The sequence below is a fragment of the Canis lupus genome, chromosome 9 (genome assembly GCF_048164855.1).
Source record: "Canis lupus baileyi chromosome 9, mCanLup2.hap1, whole genome shotgun sequence".
Taxonomy (NCBI): Eukaryota; Metazoa; Chordata; class Mammalia; order Carnivora; family Canidae; genus Canis; species Canis lupus.
The window spans coordinates 41,233,441-41,254,429 of NC_132846.1; the positions used below are offsets into that span (position 1 = coordinate 41,233,441).

At 34.9% G+C, this 20,989-nt stretch overlaps 1 protein-coding gene across 13 annotated transcripts in view; it reads left to right on the forward strand.

The window, feature by feature from the left end:
• FUT8 (fucosyltransferase 8) overlaps nucleotides 1-20,989 on the forward strand; it is a 301,142-nt gene that overhangs the window by 98,885 nt on the left and 181,268 nt on the right. For 4 of the 13 annotated variants that reach the window (XM_072838946.1, XM_072838945.1, XM_072838949.1 and 1 more), the window contains exon 3: nucleotides 3,891-3,964. The exons of 4 other annotated variants lie outside the window; for them this stretch is intronic. The gene's annotated coding sequence lies outside the window, so the exon portion shown is untranslated. Of the gene's footprint in view, nucleotides 1-3,890; nucleotides 3,965-4,054; nucleotides 4,154-8,310; nucleotides 8,416-10,581; nucleotides 13,267-20,989 lie in introns of those variants that run through there. 5 more of the 13 variants (XM_072838950.1, XM_072838948.1, XM_072838955.1 and 2 more) reach the window with 3 other exon arrangements.

Here is a 20,989-nt window from a genome sequence, read left to right on the forward strand (position 1 = left end):
TAAATCTTTTTTTTTATTTTTTTATTTTTTATTTTTTATTTTTTTTTAATGATAGTCACACAGAGAGAGAGAGAGAGAGAGAAAGAGAGGCAGAGACACAAGCAGAGGGAGAAGCAGGCTCTATGCACCGGGAGCCCGACATGGGATTCGATCCCGGGTCTCCAGGATCGCGCCCTGGGCCAAAGGCAGGCGCCAAACCGCTGCGCCACCCAGGGATCCCTATTTATATAAATCTTGCCTGAGTTTTCTTATCTGTAACACAGGTATTATAAAATGATGTGGTTTGTAGACATATCTTGAGGATTAAATCATTTTGTAAAGAACAATGCCTACAAATTATATAGGCTGAATAAATATATATTATTAAAAGTTATTCACTTAGTAACATTGTATTCTTAGTAAACTCTAGTAGACTTTAAAAGTAAAAATATTTAGGGGTGCCCTACTGACTCAGTTGGTAGAACATATGACTCTTGGTCTCAGAGTTGTGAGTTTAGGCCCACGATGTTTTTTGTTTTTTTTTTTCTTTTTAAGTTAAAAAAAAAACAATCCAAATTAATCTTAGTTATTTTTAGGTTGGAATTTGGACACACACACTCTCAAACCTTTTTCATAATGTTATGGAATGATGTTATTTTTCAAACTTTAATGTGTACACAGATTACTCGGGGATCTTGTTAGATTCTTGGTAAGATCCGAGAAGCTACCTTTCTAATAAATTCCACTGGTAATCTGGATATAGCTAAGTCCTTAGGCCATACCTTGAGTATTAAAGTTATGGAATGTTCTATTAAGTTATTCTCAGTCCCTCTATCAGTAGTTTATAAATGCTTGAGTGTTTTTTTTTTTTAATTTTATTTTTAAATTATCTCTGTACCCAGAGTAGGGGTCAAATCCAGAACTCCAGGAACAAGAGTCACACACTTTACAGCCAGGTGCTCCAGTTTTTGTTTTGTCTTGGTTTTCTTTTTTGAATATGCCCAGTCTCCATCTCAGACCAGTTAAATCAGGTCTCTGGCATTGTGTTCTGAGCATCATCATTATTACTGTTTTATTATTTTTGTAAAAAATATTCTAATTCATTCTCGTGTAGACAGCATTAAAAGCTACTACTTTAGTGATTCAAAGGAGAGCCATTAAACCAAGAAGCTCCATTTTATGTCTTCCTTTACTTTGTCTTCTATCATTTTTTAAAAATTTTTATTTATTTATGATAGTCACAGAGAGAGAGAGAGAGAGAGGCAGAGACACAGGCAGAGGGAGAAGCAGGCTCCATGCACCGGGAGCCTGACGTGGGATTTGATCCTGGGTCTCCAGGATTGCGCCCTGGGCCAAAGGCAGGCGCTAAACCGCTGCGCCACCCAGGGATCCCTGTCTTCCATCATTTTAAGCATCTGTAGGGATGATAAAGCGTAGCTGGTTAGAACTCTTTATGGAAGGCAGCTAATATCCTGAAGTTTTCTTTTTTACTGTACTGGACTAAGAAGTGTGACTCCTTGAGTCTCTCCTCACGCATCCTATTGCTGCTGCTGATACTTCTGAGAGTGCTGGAAAAAGTGGTGGCTGTCACCAAGGGCTACTTCTGGAGTGGGGGGGCCTGTGCTAAGGTAGTGCTGACTAGAAAAATCAAGTTTCTCCTTCTCACGGCCCTTATTGGCAGCATGAGGAAGCTGGCTGACAAAAGAGAAAAGTAGTTTCCAGGGTTCTGTTTTCAGTATCACTATGCTGAGTATGAAAGGGTGGGTTTGGAGCTGAAAGACAATAGCTAAATAATGAGCACATGCAGTTTTCTCCTTTTCTAGTTATGTGACAGCATAGGCTTTTGGTCTCTTGGTCTCTTTCTTAGCTACTGGTACTCCCACATGCTCTTATAGTCTAGGGTTTGGAATGAAAGGAGTTATTAAATTAACTTGTCTAGTTAATGTGATTAAGAGGCATGGGATGGGGCCACTTGCTCTAAGATAACTCTGTCACAGGCTTTCTTGAGATCTGAGATTTAATCATTAGATACTAATTCCTCAGCTCTCAAAGGGGTTTCTATTTTTTAAGATCCCTTATTTAAAATACAAAACTTGGGGCACCTGGGTGGCTCACTCAGTAGGTTAAATGTCTGACTTTAAAAGTTTACTTTTAAAAGTAAAACTATTTTTACATTTACTTTTAAAGGTAAAACTATTTTTTATGAGTGATCAAAAGGGGAAAGTTTCTTGCAGGCTTAACTTTCTAGAAATATTTTGAGCAATCTTAATTGAGATTTTTTAACTGTTTCTTTCCAGGTGGAACCAGAAGGGCATATGCCTCTGAATAGGTTGAATTTTTGTCTGACTGCATTGTCTGCTTTGGATGCAGAGGCATGTCTATCACTTACAGTTTTTCTGGAACATCTGGGTCTTTTCAGCAATTGCATACGTGTTTCAGGGAAACTGACTAATGGGAGATATAGGATAGGAGGACAGTTAATAAATTCATGTATCAGATATCTTGCCTTCATTAGAGCCATTATTCTTGATTAGATTGAGCTATCTACAGATTTCAAAAATTGCACTTGAAGTTTATACTAATTGCATTTCCCCACTCTTGACACTTTCATATACTTAAATGTGTCATCAAAGTGTAGAGTCTTGCCTTGAGTCAAATAGTCTTTTATTTTATTTTTATTTTTTAAAAAGATTTTATTTATTTATTTTAGAGAGAGAGCATGCATGTAGAAGGGGGAGGGGCAGAGGGAAAGGGAGAGAGAAACTCAAGCAGACTCTGTGCTGAGTGCAGAGCCCGGTCTCACAAACTTGAGATCGTGACCTAAGTCAAAACCAAGAGTTAGACACTCAACTGACTGTGCTACCCAGCACCCCAAATAAATGGTAGTTTGTCTTAATGGAACTTTAGATGCAGCCCAAATTAATGAAGTTGTTAATTGTTCTTTACATTTGGACTTTACCAAGCCATAAATGGTCACATGTGTAAAACATTAATCTTTTATTCAGTTGCCATCCTTTAATATCCCGTCTCTGTATCCACCTCATCCCCATTCCTGGATCTTTCTTTTTTTCTTTACAGACTTATATTTTTCAAAGATTCTAGGTACTTTCTTTTTCTCTGATATGAATATTATCCTTGAATTTTTAATTCAGGCTATGGATGATAATTCAGGCTATGAATAGGGAAATAATTGGCCCCTTTATCAGCTGAGGTGAAAGAGTTAAAATGAAAGTTAAGGATTCAGGGGATTCCTACAGAAAAGAAAGGTGAAAAAAAGCTCAGTTTTAGGATCCTAAACAAAGCATTTTGATTGGCATATAGAGACCCTTGCATGTACATAAACGCCCATATTTGAATATTTATAGAACATAATCTGTCAAAATTACTGTTATTTTAATTTGCCAAGCTTGGCTGATTGCTGCAGTTGGATGTTAGTTGAATTCTAGATGAGGAACTGTAAATATGATCTGGTGTGGAACATGTTTTTTGTCCTTGAAGCTGTTTGAATATCCACCCCTCAGCCCCCGCCCCCCCCGTTTATTTTATTTTATCATTTTATTTTATTTATTTTAATTTTTATTTATTTTATTTTCCAGTGAGCCTTTTTGTATAGCTGAACTTCTTTTCCATGTTCTTTTTTAGGGAAAAAAAATAAAGTGTGTGAGGACAGTAAATATTAATTTTTTTTAGTTAGAAAAAAATGTATTCACATTTAGTAATCATGAATTATTTAATTAGTTTTAACTATTCAGTCTTCAAAGAATCTACCTCTAGAGATTTCAAGCCTAGGAACATGTGTTTCATTTTAATGGTCTATGAGATTTTATGTGAGATATGTTTCATGTTAACAATAAAGAAAATGTATAATTGTAGATAATTATTGTTACCCTTTTCTTTTCTCATTTGAACAGTGATAATTTTAGAGACCCAGATTCAAGCAATAATATCTTTTGGAAATATCAGCTTATGTTCCAGTGGAAGGGAGGTAAGCTGTTTTTCACAGTTAGTATTGAAATAACTTTATTAATAAATCAACATTTTCTCTTTAAAAGTTAGGAAATCCTTTTCTCTTTAGGTAGTGTCCCTTTATCCAGAAAGCACTGTATTATTTATTGATGCTGTATCACCATTCCTCAAGATATTCTACTGAGACTACATTATTTCAGCTCCGGAGGTAATCGGTGACTTTCTAAAATTCATGTGACTTTTTTTTAGGACAGGAGTATATTTTGTGCTCCTTTGCTAGGCTATCCTGTCTCTTAGCCATTTTCACCAGAATAGTTTATTTTTACATATATAACCACTTGACATGACTAGAGGCTTAATTTTTGTTGTTGTTTTTTTTTTTTTGCTTTGGGTGTTTTCATTTATCTCTTGTGAATTGACATAATTGACTCCATTTTTTATTAGTTATTACTTTAGCTAGAAAATACACCAAGTACTAAGTCTTAGTTTTAGTTAGATATTGACTTTTTTTGAGGATTGCAGGAATGTGGCCTTTCAAGAATATATTTTATGTTTAGCAAATTAAGAATGGAACTTTTAGAGCAGTCTTTTCTATCTTTCACAAGCATCCATCTTCATTCTTGTTTGACAACACCTTTTTGGGTCTAATATTTTTTTCTAGGAGCTTTTGCATATATATATTTTTTGCTTATTACTGTAGTCCTGTTTCTCCATGCTTTTTGTGACCATCCCCAAATAATTTCTTATGTATTTCACCCTAATTCCTCATTACCGTTGTAGGAAAATTTATTTGTCCAACTTTGCAGCCTCTCCTCTGGCTGGAGAGCAAGATTATTAGTAATTCTTTAAGATGTTACCCTTGTTCCTAATTTTGTAATGGTTCACCATCTGTTCAATATATTAAGGGCTCAGAAATGTCTGTTGTACCTAATCTATCACAGATACGGAAATAATAATAATAAAATAAAGTTGTATTTATGTGAAGTGAAGGTACTGCTAATATGTTCCCTTGTGTTTGGTTATTCTGACATTCTTTGTTTGGGAGCTTATTTGCAACATGCTTTCAAATTTCTTAAGATGAATTAGATATTTTCATCTTGTTTAACCAGCATGTCTTTGATTAAGTATGTTAAAGCTCAGTTGAATAAAGTTTAGGTCAATAATATAAAGAGTAATGAGCTGTTTTACAGTGTAATTTGGAAAAAAAAAATATCAGCTGCATTTCTTGTTCCAAGAACAGCAGACAGCACTATACAGTGGACTAAGATTTCCTAAGTAAATTAATTTATCAAGGTTAATTCCATAGTGATAGCAAATGTTGGGAATTGGCATCCAAGTGTCAAATTTCACATACAAATTTTAGTTTTTTACTGATTTTTTTACCTCCAGAGGAAGAATTTGAAAACTTAAGTTTGTTTAGAAGGCATTAGAACTCTATTTTAGGAATTAGAAGTAGGCTTTATTTTTCTGTAAATTAAGCAGCAAAGATATCAGAGGATTGCAGTTTTTACTGATAGATTTTTAAAACGCCCCTATGGAAATCTAATATTTAGATCTTTATTTAGGAAATATTTTAGTTTGTAGTAATAATGCAGGATCTAAATGATCCCTATAATTTTTTATTATATATGTGTTTTCATTGTTTCAGAAACCAAGGATGAAATGTGTTGTTTAATAATTTGCATTTTGGTGATACTTATAGATGAACCCTATGATCAATCATGTTTTAGGTAATTTATGTGCCATTGAGACAAATACAGGTCTTTATTTTTTTCTCTCTCCTTAATATCATAAGAGTGTTATATGTCACTTTACCAACTAGTAAAATGTGAAGGTAAAAGTCAAAAATGGAGATTTTTCAGTGATTATTTGGTGTGACATGACATGTATGTTATCACTCTCTCCTAGCACTAAGTAAAAAATTGAACAAACTGAAAAATCTTTCAACTTTTCTTAGATTTTTTTTTTATAGAGGCGAGGTCACAAGGCAAGCTACTACCCCAAATTGAAGAGACAGACAGGCAAATATAGAGAATGACAACTTATTCTAGCAGAATGTAAGAGCAGAGACCTTTAAGGGAACCAGTACTGGGTAGGAAAAAAAGTGAAATATAATTAATGAATTGTCAGTGTGAGGTAAAAACTCCAGGGGGGGCCCAAGTTTAAGAACCCCACACTTTCATGGTTTTACCTCCGGGAACTTTACCATGTCTTCGTAGTGAGTATTAGAGAAAAATGCTATCATTTTGAAATGTGCCAAGTCATTCTGTTTGTCTCAATGAGATTTGCTCTAAAGTAGTTATTTTATCAGTGCCTAACCTATTAAGGTATTATCAGAGCCTAACTGACCTGGAGGAAAGGGAAAACACAACTCATTTTAGCCTTCCATGTAGGGGAAGAGAAGTATCCAATTCTAGCCATTCTGTTCTTTCTCTAACTATCCTGTTCGACCTACAGCATGTGTGTGTTGTGGGGGAAGGGTAGGGCTAGGTGGTGGGAACGTGTGGAGTGAGTGAGAAGAACTTGTGAAGGTTATAACTTGGGAGCACAGGTTCACTAAAAAACTGAGACCTAATCAAAGGACTATAGAACATTTCTTCTACCCCAACATTACTAAATGCCTGTTTGCCACAGCTTCTTTTACCCAGTGCATCATGTCTAGCTTCCAACAAAAAAATTATGAGGCATGCTAAAAAGCAGAAAGCACAGTTTACAGAGACAGAACAAGCATCAGAATCACTTAAACATAGCAGGGATTTTGGAGTGATCAGACCAGGAATTCGAAACAATTAATATCTAATATGCAAAGGGCTCTAATGAAGAAAATAGACAAGCAAGAACAGATGGACAATAAGTAGAAAAATGGAAATTCTATGGAAGAAAAAGAAATGCTAGAAATAAAAAACACTGTAACAAAAATGAAGAATGCCTTTTATGGGCTTATTAGAAGACTGAACGTGGCTGAGAAAAGAGTCTGAGTTTAAGGATATATCTAAACCTAAAAAGCAAAGAGGGGCATCTGGGTGGTGCAGTTGGTTAAGTGTCCAGCTCTTGGTTTCAGCTCAGGTCATGTTCTTGGGGTTATGGGATCAGGCCCTGTGTTGGGCTCTGTACTCAGCATGGAGTTTACTTGAGACTCTCTCTCTCTCTCTTTCAAATAAATGGATAAATCTTAAAAAGAAAAAAAAAAAGATTTAAAAAGCAAAGAGAAAAAAGCCTGAAAAAAATTAAAAAATAACCAGACGGTATAATATATGCATAGTGGAAATACCAGAAGGAGAGGAAGGAGAAAAAGGAACAGAGGAAATATTTGAGGCAATAATGAGGGAGTATTTGACTAAGTTAATGGCAGAGTCCAAATCACAGATCCAGGAAGTTTAGAGCACACCAGGCAGGGTAAGTGTCCCCAAAACTTCACCTAGGCATATCATATTCAAACTGCAGAAAATCAGAGAAAACAGGAAATAATCTTGAAAGAAGCCAGAAGGGGAAAAACACCTTATCTATAGAGGAGCAAAGGTAAGAATTAGATCTGACTTTTCTTCAGAAATCACACAAGCAAGAAGAGAGTAGAGTGGAATATTTAAAATGTTGAGAGAAAAATCCAACAATCTAGAATTCTGTTTCCTGCTAAATTGTCCTTAAAAGAGAAAGAGAATAAAGATTTTTCTCAGATGACAAAAATGTAGAAAATTTGTTGCTAGTGGGCTTCCCTTGTAAGACATATTAAAAGAAGGTCTTCAGAGAAGGAAGATTGTATAGGCCAGAAACTTGGATCTACATTAAAAAAGGAAATAACTTTAACTTTTGAATAACTTTAAAATAACTTTTATTTTTCTTATTCTTAGTTGATCTAATATGTATGCATCAAAATATGTGAGGCAAAAACAGAATTTCAAAAAGAAATAGATGAATCCACTATTATAGTTGGGTATCTCAATACTCTTGTATTAAAAATGGACAGATCTAGCAGGCAAAAAAATCAGTGAGGACATATTTGAACTCTACAGTACCATTGATCAACCAGGTATGATTGATATCTGTAGATTACTTTATACAACAACAGCAGAATACACATCTCAAGAATGAAAATGGTAGGGATGCTCAGTCAGTTAAGCATCCTACTTTTGTTTCAGCACAGGTCATGATCTTGAGATTGAGACCTCCCTGGGCTCCATGCTTAAGTGGGAAGTCTGCTTGAAATTCTTTCCCTCTCTCTCTCTCTCCCTCCCCTAGTGCTCCGTTCTCTTGCTTGTGCGCATTCTCTCCTTCTTAAATAAACAAAATCTTAAAAAAAAAAGGAATGAAAATGGTATTATTCAGAAACTTCAGAGTTCATTTTAGACTTCAATTTGTTTCCTGTAGGATTTGCATCATAAACGAGATCAGAGAAAAAGAAAGATGAGGACTCATTTAAAAAAATACAACAAATTATCACCTGCCTCCCCTCTACCTCTTACATATTCTAGGGTAAGAATTTTAGAACTTCGATTTTATTGTGATATTTAATACATTTTTCTGGCCTCAAGTTTGATTTAATGAATAAGTATATGTGAGTTATATACTTTTATAAATGAAACCTATCTGGCACTCTCTCATTCATTAGCTACTAGGAATATTTCATACAATTTTTTGATTCCATGTAGCAAAATTTGAAAATTACTGTGAAATATGAATACCTCATGGCTTGGCCAGTGTATGATAATTATTAACCTTTGCTCCCAAATAATAGAGCTCTGGATATCTGACTGCCTTATTTTTTTTTTTTTTAGTAGATTTTGAGTACAAACAGAAGCAGATGGGAAAGGATAGGTGAGAATTTATAAAGGAAGAGAATATTCTAACTGGATTTTAGAAGGTTATATCGGCCAGTAGAAGACAATAGTTTGAATGATACATTGCCCAATTTCCTCAAGGAGAGATGAAAATGACTGAGGTTTGATTCTATATATGAAATGGTGTGTTTCTTTCCCATTCTGAGACTTTTTCTCCCTGCTCTTGCTGTCCTATAGAGCTATGCTAGCAGGGACCAGATCGTAGGTTTAAATTAGTGAAATGTAGGGGCACTGGGTAGAATGAGGAGGAGTATTTATTTCACCATCTTTTTCTAAACTTTCTCATTCTTTGTTGCTCAAAGTATTGTTTTAAGAATTAGCACCTGGTTCAAGAAGGGCTGATTCTTTTTTTTTTTTTCTTAAAGATTTTATTTATTCCATGAGAGACACACACAGAGAGAGAGGCAGAGACACAGGCAGAGAGGGAGAAGCAGGCTCCACGCAGAGAGCCTGATGTGGGACTCAATCCCGGGTCTCCAGGATCAGGCCCTGGGCTGAAGGCAGCGCTAAACCACTGAGCCACCTGGGCTGCCCACGAAGGGCCGATGCTTAACAAAGCTATTCTAATGACAAAAGGCATTCAGTGTTTTCCTATTGGATTATTGGATTAATATTGAGTTGACATCTATTTGCATGCTAAATGCTGAATCATTGTTATCATTTGTCTGCCTGGTAGACTCATGATAGTGACCTTCCCGGGGTCACCAAAACAGATATGGTTCTTTAAAGGAATTAGAAATTGTATTAAATGGATTTGATAAAATTGATCCCTTTTCTGTAGAAAAACAAATAAAACTGAAAACAAGGGCTCAGCTGGCTGAGCGTCTGACTCTTGATTTTGGTTCAGGTTATAATCTCAGAGTTATGAGATCAAGCTCCTTGTTGGATTCTGCATTGGGCATGGAGCCTGCTTGAGCTTCTCTCCCTCTGCTCCTTTCTCCACCCCCCTGCTCACACATTCTCTCCCTTAAAAAAAAAAAAAAGAAAAAAGAAAGAAAAGAAACCCCCCAAACAAAAATAAAACATGTCAAATGAACTTCCCTCCTTGGATCACAATTATGGTTTGAGGACAAAATCTATCAGTGTTTAATAATCCCAGGGTTTCTTTCTTGTTTTAGCTTCCTATTTTCTGTACAAACCTTGATCAAGTCAAATAACTTCTTACCTTAGTTTATCTTCAAAATGGAGATTGTGCCTACCTTACAAAACAGTGGTAAGAATTAAATGAGGAAATGTGTGCCAAGTGCCTGCGTTATGTTTGACGTGGAACAAGTGTTAACTTCTCTTCCTCCTTCTTTTTGGTATCAGTAATATCTGGATGCCATCTCTTGAATGTGATCACCAGTCACTGATTATAAGTTCAAATTATTTTGTCTTTCTGAACCCCATTTTCCTTTAACATAAGATCACTAATGTCTATTTTATAAAGTTGTGGGTTGGAGTTCAATTCATAGTGTAGTCTAAGAAGTTTTTGTTGAATCTGAATGTGAATCTTAAACTGCTAAAAATTTATGTAAATATGTGAGTTTTGTTGGACAGATCTTCTGGACACCAAATCCACAATATATTTTTAGGAATATATTTAAGAAGTACATAATAAGGAAAGACACATCTCTAGTTTTAGTTTTGTGGGAGGACTCTACAATAGTTTACCTAATTTTTGCTTAATAGGTTACTAAGGAAGTCAAACACTTGAATATGCCTCTGTCTTTGCTTTTCTTTTTATCTTAGGTAACTTCATTTTTAGTGAGACTTTAATATATAATGCTGGTTTTGTGGACAGATCTTGGAAAATTAATTGGTGCTGAAAAGTTTATAGTTTGTGAATTACCAGAGAAAGATGTAGTTAACCAATATTGAAGTTTAATTGGTAAATTAAGGTCAAATCTCATAAATGAATCATGTTAAAGTAGTTATGAATTAAATCAATATTGTTGAATTTAACTGTGTTAAATCAATATAATTCCTTTGAGTTAATCATAGAATAAAAATTGATGTGTGTGTGGTATATTGTATTGAACTAGGAAGTTTGTATTTTTAAGGATATTATGTAGTTCCATGAATTTCAGTTAGATTTATTTGAATGTGAATCATTTTTATAAATAATTAGCAGCAAAAATATCTTTTCTTTGTGTCCTGTAGCAGTTGTATTAGCTTTTGTATATGTTGAGATTAATGTAAATTTTAACTTATTTTCTTATACATCTCCCAAAGGTTAGGAAATGGTTTAGTGTACACAGTATTAATCACTCTCAAGAATTCCCAGTTTATCATTTTATTTGACATGCTGTATTTCTTATCAGATTATTAACTGCCTTGAAAATGTCGCAGAAAGTAGAGAATAGTCTTTGCATGCATAGTTTTTACCTGCAAGGAAAAAGATAAAAGAAAATAGAATGAAAACTAAGTTGCAGAAACATTTAAGTGCAGACAAGTTTCTGCTGAGAAGTGGAGATGAATTTATGTGTCAATGTTAACACATATAAACATATTATGTTTAAGTATAGATAAACATATGTTTGAGTATTTTTTTTCATAAGGCATAGGATTTGCAAAGTTAGAATAAATGCATTATCAGTTATTGCTGAAATCAAAATAAACTTTGTTTCATCAAGGTATTTTTTGTTTTTTGGGTTTTTTTGTATTCATTTTTTTAAAGACTCCAGATATGTATAGAACTGGGTGTTTATTTTTTAACTCCTTTTTCTGTTAATAATTTAATGTTAAGAACTATTAGAATTCTGTAATTGTACAATTATAAAGTATTATTTGGGCAAACCATTTATAAAGTAATATATTTTTGTCCTTTTTTATTGTGGTAAAATACATATAACATAAAATTTACCATTTAACCATTTTAAGTATGTAATTCAGTGTAACATTAATTACACGGTAATTCAGTGTAAGTACATTCACATTGTTGTACACCCACCCATCACTACCATCTCCAGAACTTTCTCATCATCCAAAACTACTGTACTCATGAAACATTAACTCCACATTTCTTCTTACTTTCACCCCTGTAACCATTGTTTAATTTTGTCTTTACGAATTTGGCAATTTTAGGTTCTTCTTATAAGTTGAATCATATATTTATTCTTATGTGACTGAGTTCTTTCACTTAACATAGTGCCCTTAAAGTTCATCCATGTTGCACTATGTATCAGAATTTTTAAGATTGAATAATATTTTATTTTATGGATGTGCCACATTTTGTTTATCCATTCATCTGTCAGTGGACATTTGAGTTGTGAGTAATGCTGCTGTGAACTTTGTTGTGCAAGTATCTATGTTCAAGTGTAGTAATATGTTTTTAGTATATTTTAATATTCAGAATTTTTGTGGTAATGAAATTTCATTTACATAGACTAGATAAATACCTATATTTTCAGTGATACCAATGAATATTTATTAAATACCTATAGGGTAGTCTAAATAGTGGAGATATAAACCTCGATTTTTTTTTTTTTTAAACCTCGATGTTTATAGCAGCAATGTCCACAATAGCCAAACTGTGGAAGGAGCCTCAGTGTCCATCAAAAGATGAATGGATAAAGAAGATGTAGTTTATGTATACAATGGAATATTACTCAGCCATTAGAAATGACAAATACCCACCATTTGCTTCAACGTGGATGGAACTGGAGGGTATTATGCTGAGTGAAATAAGTCAGTCGGATAAGGACAAACATTATATGTTCCCATTCATTTGGGGAATATAAATAATAGTGAAAGGGAATAGAAGGAAAGGGAGAAGAAATGGGTAGGAAATATCAGAAAGGGAGACAGAACATAAAGACTCCTAACTCTGGGAAACGAACTAGGGGTGGTGGAAGGGGAGGAGAGCGGGGATTGGGGGTGAATGGGTGACGGGCACTGAGGGGGGCACTTGATGGGATGGGCACTGGGTGTTACTCTGTATGTTGGCAAATTGAACACCAATAAAAAATAAATTTATAAAAAAAAGTTATAAAATCATGATATACTGTTTTAAAGAACTTACAATCTAATAATAATTGGTGTGCTAATAAGAACACATTGATAGGTAGCATATGCTTTTTGGAGTTGAAGAGGTATTCACAATCTAATACAAACCAACATCCTCTCTTACTAAATTTTTGCATGTTGTTCTTACCAATTAGGAGGCAAAGTACTTGACCATTATCAACATGGATGTTCCATTCAAGCATATGTATTTAACATGTGCATTTAACATTCAAGCACAAATTCTAGAGCCATACTAAAATGGAAGTTGAATCATGACATTCCTCTAAACAATTTTCTCTAATGAAAACATTCTTAGAGTGAGTTAACATTCTTTTCCCAGACTTCCACCTTAACTCTGATCACATCTCCTAACCCCATCCCCACCCTGAGCTGAGTAATTCTTTGTTGTGGATACATTTCTTATGTATATAAACTGGCCTAAGTGTAAATGAGTAAAAGGCAGAAGGGTGAACTCTCTGTGTCTCAAGGTTCTTCCCAGGTTTGTAATCCTAATTTAATCTCTATAGTACCCGGATTTTCCAAATGAGAGAAAATAGAATAGGTTTGTATAACCTCTAAATAAGATATCTCAACAGATCTATTACATAGCAATTTTAAAAGCTAAAATTTGATCAGAATATAAACATTTTGGTATTTCAATGGTCTTTTTATCTCTCTCAAAGAATCTTTCCTGGAAAAACAGTATAAATCTTTTATGAATTCAATCATGATTTTTCAGTTTAATTGGATTTTTAAGGTTTCTCTGTGTGTGCCAGCTGGACCTTTTGGAGAGTGTTACTACTACTCTTTTCCACTGAAATGTTAGACCAAAGGAAAACATACAGCTAGCTAGCTGTTAGATTCACATTTCCTAAGGATGATGTTTTGAAGCTTGAAAGAAACTTTGAAAATTTTAAACACAGCTAAGCAGAGGTCCCAAAAGATGATGCTGTAGTACTGTCTTTTTTCTCCATATTCATCTACTTGGCTCCCAGTAGTGAGCGTGCATTGTGAGTGGTAAAGACATGTATAGGCTCATTACTCTGCAGAGTGGAAAAAAAAGAAAAAAGAAAAGAAAACAGCTAATTTCAGAGTCAACACAAAAAAGTGAAGGGATGAATGAACAAGGATGATCATCCATTCATTCAACACATATATAATAGTCTACTATATACTGGACAATCCACTAAACATAGGAAATAAAGAAGTGGCTAAAATGGAATCAGTCCCTACACTTGTGGAATTTAGATTGCCTAGAACAGTCAGTGGAACATAATGGGCACTTAAAAAATACTTGAATAAATGAGTTCTGTTTTGTGGAGAAGGTTTTGGAGTAAGGGGCATTGTAGTGAAGAATGTCCCAATCATTGTATTATAGATAGTGCATTTTAAAAGATGAAAAAATGGAAGCAACTCAAGTATTTATTAATAAGGAAAATGGTTAAGTAAGTTATGGTAATACATAGAATGTAATATACACTGGGGCCTTTAAAGATAATGACATATGAAGATATATACTGGCTGACATGAAAGGTGTTCTTTACTAATAAATTAAAGTAGGCTATAAAATAGGATATATGCAATGAATCATTTAATGTAAGATTATATTTAAGTATAATATCTTGAGAGAGGGTGCAGAAATGGTAACTGTGAATTATTCTTTTAGAGGGTAAGTTTCCTATGACCTTTTCTTTATCCTTTATACATTTCTGTGGTTGTTTGCTTTGTTTTACAATATAGAGTATATTTTTAAAATGAATAGTAACATTTGCAAATGTGTGTAATAGCAGGAAACTATTTTATAGTGATTTTAATTTTTATAGATACTTTGAGGAATATCCACATAATTAAATGATGGAGAACTGAGAACATTCTTTAGCTTTTTTGTGTGTTTGAAAACTTAGTATGGATGTAGATATTAATAGATATTAGATTGAACTGTATTTTTTACCTGAAGATTTGTTTTTGCTTCTTGTTAGTATGATTACTGATTTTTTTTTTTTTTTTTTGCTTTAAAGATTGTATTTATTTGAGATAGAGCAAGCAAGAGAGTGAGCACAAGGGGAGTGGGGGGCGGTGGGGAGGGAGGCAGAATGAAAGGGAGAATCAGGCTCCCCACTGAGTATGAAGCCTGAAGCAGACTTGATCCCAGGACCTGGGATCATGACCTGAGTGGAAGGCAGACAGTTAACCGACTTGAGCCACCCATGGGCTCCTGATTTTCTTAATTAGGGGAAAGGAATACATGTGTTTTGGGAGTCCTGGTGATAGCTGGTTAATAATCTTAGATTTTTCACAGTATAATGGGGCAGATTATTTCTTCAAGTATTTTCTTCAAATTACTTGTTCTAAGTTGTGTTTTTATCAAGAAAAATTAGAGGACATGAAAAATTCCATTGTGCACATAGATTATTCATAACAAATTCATTTTATTAGAAATACTATAGAAATTTCATTTTTTTTCTTTATCTGCTGGAGATCATGTTGACTCTGATTATTGGAGTTTCAAATGATAGGTGATTGAATTTCAAAACTGTGTCTCAGGGTCTTTTTATCTTTTTAAATGTTTTAAAAATGACTCTTGTTAAATACTTGTTTAAATGATAAGTTAATGTTGCTTAAGTATAAATATACTATATTTATGTATGTATAAAAATATAGTATCATTCTTCAAAACAAGAGTTTTGTCAGGCCACATAGTCCTTTGGACTGTGATACACCAAACTTGAGACAATTTTTTTTCTAGGTGTTTAGCTGTAAGTGCCATAATTGTATAAAATCTTCACGCACTAAGCATATAAAGCAAAGTAATCAAACTATAAACCTTAGAAGGTGATTTTAGGTCCTTTCCTTCTCTCTCTTTATTTTTAGTTTTTCATTTCTGTTGCCTGCTCTAGTTTAAGAGTATGGTAATATCAAATCCAGGTAGAATAGTACATCCCATATTGTCTTCATTTTCTAAGGTGAAAGAGTTTATAGAATGAAGAATAAATCATTTTGTTAGATGTTGAATTCCTTCTGGAATAAAATTGTGAATCTCTTTAGCAGTAAGTCATTGTTATAAATACTTTAAATGTTTAAAAATAAGAAAGGAATTACAGAAAATCTGAAACAAAATGCTTAAATTAATACCATAGACATGAATGATAGATAGCATTTATAAGTGCTATTTAATTATTACATAACATGTATATGAATAATAACATTGTGTATGTTAGTTTATTTTTTAAATTTTTAAAAAAGATTTTATTTATTCACGAGAGACAAAAGAGAGAGAGAGAGAGGCAGAGACATAGGCAGAGGAAGAAGCAGGCTCCCCATGGGGAGCCCATTGTGGGACTCCATCCCAGGACTCTAGGATCACGCCCTGAGCCAAAGGTTGATGCTCAACTGCTGAGCCACCCAGGCGTCCCTGTGTATGTTAGTTTAAATGAAATTAATGGTTTCTTCTTTTATACACTGTCACTATACTTGGACTTTCCTTCGTTGTACTCATTTATTCATTAGTCAACAATATTCAGTATCTACCATATTATAGGCCCTGTTCTAGACTTTGAGTGATACTAATCAACAGCCTAAACAAATTATCCTGTGGAACTTATATTCTAGTGGGGATACAAATAATAAGCAAATAAGTATGTTTGATGGTGATAAATATTCTAGAGAACAATAAGTACATCAGGGAGGGTGATAGGGAATGTTGGAGTGGGGAGTACCATTTTTGTATAGAATGGTCAGGGAAGGTTTTATTGAAAAGATCATCATTGAATGATGTCCTGAATTTGATAAAGAAAGAACTGTGGTGGATATTTGGACAAGTGTGTTTCAGAGAAGTTCAAAATCCCTGTATTGGGTGTAGGTTCAACATATTTAGAAACATAAGAAATTAATTGTGTAATTATTTGTTTCATTTTTACTTTCCCAGTAGATTCTGTGGTCCACTAAAATGGGCATTATTTCTGGTTTTTAAAGTTTTTTAATTTTTTGTAATTTTTATTTATTCATGAAAGACATAGAGAAAGAGGCAGAGGGAGAAGCAGGCTCCTCACAGGGAGCCTGACCTAGGACCCGATCCCTTGACACCGGGATCATGCCCGAAGGCAGACACTCAACTGCTGAGCCACCTAGGAGTCTCTCTCTGTTTTGTCATCATTGTATCCTTGGCACTTAGTATAGTGCCAAACACATGGTAGGCAGTGGGGCAGTGGGTAAATAAGAATGAATTTACGAATGATGAAGAGGAGTGTTTTTTTCTTTTTTTAAAATGCTGACTATAACCCAACGATATTGTGGACTTTATTTTAATTTTATTTAAATACATTTTGCCAACATACAGTTTAACAGCGAGGGCTCATTTCATCATGTTCCCTCCTTAGTGTCTGTCACCCAGTTACCCTATTCCCCCATCCACCTCCCCTTCTGCAATCCTTTGTTTGTTTCCCAGAGTTAGGAGTCTCTCATGATTTGTCTTCCTCTCTAATTTTTCCCCACTCAGTTTACCCCTTCCTTTATGGTCCCTTTCACTATTTTTTTATATTCCACATATGAGTGAAACCATATGATAATTGTCTTTCTCTGATGGACTTACTTCACTCAGCATAATACTCTCCAGTTCCATCCACATCAGTGTAAATGGTAGATGTTCATCCTTTCTGATGGCTGAGTAATATTCCATTGTGTGTGTGTGTGTGTGTGTGTGTGTGTGTGTGTGAGAGAGAGAGAGAGAGAGAGAGAGAGAGAGGTGTGTGACTTACCACATCTTCTTTATCCATTCATCTGTTGAAGGACATCATGGCTCCTTCCACAGTTTGTCTGTTGTGGACATTGCTGCTATGAACATTGGGGTGCAGGTGTCCCATCATTTCATGATATCTGTATCTTTGGGGTAAATACCCAGTAGTGCAATTGCTGGTTCATAGGGTAGTTCTATTTTTAACTTCTTGAGGAACCTCCACACTGTTTTCCAGAGTGGCTGAAGCAGCTTGCATTCCCACCAACAGTGCATGAGGGTTCCCCTTTCTCCACATCTCCAACATCAGCAACATTTGTTGTTTCCTGTCTTGTTAATTTTAGCCATTCTCGCCGATGTAAAGTGGTATCTCATGGTGGTTTTGATTTGTATTTCCGTGATGCCAAGTGATGTGGAGCATTTTTTCATATGCTTGTTGGCCATGGGTAGGTTGTCTTTAGAGAAATGTCTGTTCATGTCTTCTGCCCATTGCTTGACTAGATTGTTTGTTTTTTGGGTGTTGAGTTTGATAAGTTCTTTATAGATCTTGGATACTAGCCCTTTATCTGATATGTCACCTGCAAATATCTTCTCCCATTCTGTAGGTTGTCTTTTAGTTGTGTTGACTGTTTTCTTTGCTGTGCAGAAGCTTTTTATCTTGATGAAGTCCCAATAGTTAATTATTGCTTTTGTTTCCCTTGCCTTCATAGATGTGTCTTGCAAGAAGTTGCTGTGGCCAACTTCAACAAGGTTGCTGCTTGTGTTCTCCTTTGTGATTTTGATGGATCCTTGTCTCACATTTAGCTCTTTCAACCATTTTGAGTTTATCTTTGTGTATGGTGTGAGAGAACGGTCCAGTTTCACTCTTCTGCATGTGGCTGTCCAATTTTCTCAACACCAGTTGTTGAAGAGACTGTCTTTTTTTCCATTGGATATTTTTTCCTGCTTTGTTGAAGATGAGTTGACCATAGAGTTGAGGCTCCATTTCTGAGTTCTCTATTCTGTTCCATTGATCTGTGTGTCTGTTTTTGTGCCAATACCATACTGTCTTGATGATCACAGCTTTGTAATACAACTTGAAGTCAGGCATTGTGATGCCTCCAGCTTGGGTTTTCTTATTCAACACTCCTCTGGCTCTTTGGGGTCTTTTCTGGTTCCATACAAATCTTAGGATTATTTATTCCAACTCTGTGAAGAAAGACCATGGTATTTTGATAGGGATTGCAGTGAATGTGCAATAGCACATTCCTCTGGATAGCATAGACATTTTCACAGTATTTATTCTTCCAATCTCTGAGCATGGAATGTTTTCCCCTTTGTGTATTCCTCAGTTTCTTCATAATTGTTCTGTAGTTTCTAGAGTACAGATCCTTTACCTCTTTGGTTAAGTTTATTCCTAAGTATCTTATAGTTTGGAGTGCAATTGTAAATGGTATCAATTCCTTAATTTCTCTTTCTTCAGTTTCATTGTTAGCATATAGAAATACAGCTGATTTCTGTGCATTGATTTTTGTATCCTGCCACATTGCTAAATTTCTGCATGAGTTCTAGCAATTATGGGGTGGAGTCTTTTGAGTTTTCTATATACAGTATCATGTCATCTGCAAAGAGGGAGAGTTTGACTTCTTTGCCAATTTGAATGCCTTTTATTTCTTTTTGTTATCTGGTTGCTGAGGCTAGGACTTCTAGTATTGTGTTGAACAGCAGTGGTGAGAATGGGCATCCCTGTTGTGTTCCTGACCTTAGGGAGGGGAAAAGCTCTCAGGTTTTCCCCTTTGAGAATGATATTCACTGTGGACTTTTCATAGATGGCTTTTATGATATTGAGATATGCTTTCTCTATCCCTACACTTTGAAGAGTTTTAATCAGGAATGGATGCTTTATTTTGTCAAATGCTTTCTCTGCATCAATTGAGAGGATCATATGGTTCTTGTCTTTTATTAATGTGATTTGATTTATCACATTGGTTGTTTTACGAATGTTGGACCACCCTTGCATCCCAGGGTTAAATCCTACTTGATTGTAGTGAATAGTCCTCTTAATGTACTGTTGGATCCTATTGACTAGCATCCTGGTGAAAATTTTTCCATCCATGTTTATCAGGGATATTGATCTGTAATTCTCCTTTTTGGGTGGGATGTTTATCTGGTTTTGGGATCTAGGTAATGCTGGTCAATGAGGAGTAGTTTTGAAGGAATCACCTGCCCCACCTTTCTAAACTTCAAACTATAATATTTCAAGCTGCAGAGGTCTTTATAAATCATAAGAAAACAAGAGAGTTCTTTAGGTACAATGATTCTCCAAAAGTCACTGTTAATTAGGATGGCAAATACTTTATTTCTTATCCTAACTATTGATAGGGATCTTTTTGTTTCAGATGTCTGGTCTAGACATGAGAAGATACTTGGCTGTGAAAGATATCTGTGCAGTACAGTCTGGAATCAGATAGATAGGTTAAAATTTCTGTTTGATACTTGCTAGCTGTGTGACACCATTTCCACCCCCTATTAATTCACCTTTAAATGCCTTAGTTTTCTTAACTGTAAGACAGATATTGTTATTTCTGTTCCAGTATTCTTTAAACCATAAACATTTTCTTTTGTATAATAGGATTTTCCCATTAATCTTTGAGTACATTATCATGTAGACATTTCCTCCCCTCCCTTTTTAAAAGAGAGTTATGATTAAGAACATAGGACTTTGGAATTAAACATACTTGGGTTCTTTAAAAGGTTACCTCTTAAAGTTACTTGTTAACATGTATCAAAGTTTTTTTAAAAATTTTATTTATTTATTCATGAGAGAGAGAGGGAGAGGCAGAGACAGAGGCAGACGGAGAAGAAACAGGCTCCATGCAGGGGCCCGATGTGGAACTCGATCCCAGGATTCCAGCATCACGCTCTGGGCCAAAGGCAGGCGCCAAACTGCTGAGCCACCCAGAGATCCCCAAAGTTTTTATTTAACTAATGAGAGAACAATCACGAAGATATAAGAACTGCTTCCAAGAGTATTTGATTATCAGGAGTTCACCTATTCCTTAGGGAAAGGGATGCCATGATAAAATGACTAAGCTACATAGAAGTCTTGTTAACCTTTTTTTTTTTTTTTTTTTAAGATTTATTTATTTTAAAGTGAAGGAGAGGGGCTGAGGGAGAATCTCAAGTAGACTCCCCACCAAGTGCGGAGCCTGATGTTTGGCTCGATTCCATGATCTTGAGATCATGATCTGAGCTGAAACCAAGAGTCAGATGCTCAACCGACTCAGCATCCCAGACACTCCAGAAGCCTGGTTAACTTTTTAAAAGACAAGGAACCCTATCTCCTTTGGGATTTAATCCTCAGAAAATTTGGAATGTAAGACATTGAGTTCAATTAAATATCATCATGGTCTTTATCATCATCTCTAGTGTCATAAAACTGGATTTCATCATCATCTCCACCACTAAATATATATGTTTTTATTAATTTTAGCACATTTGGAAGCTTGCCATA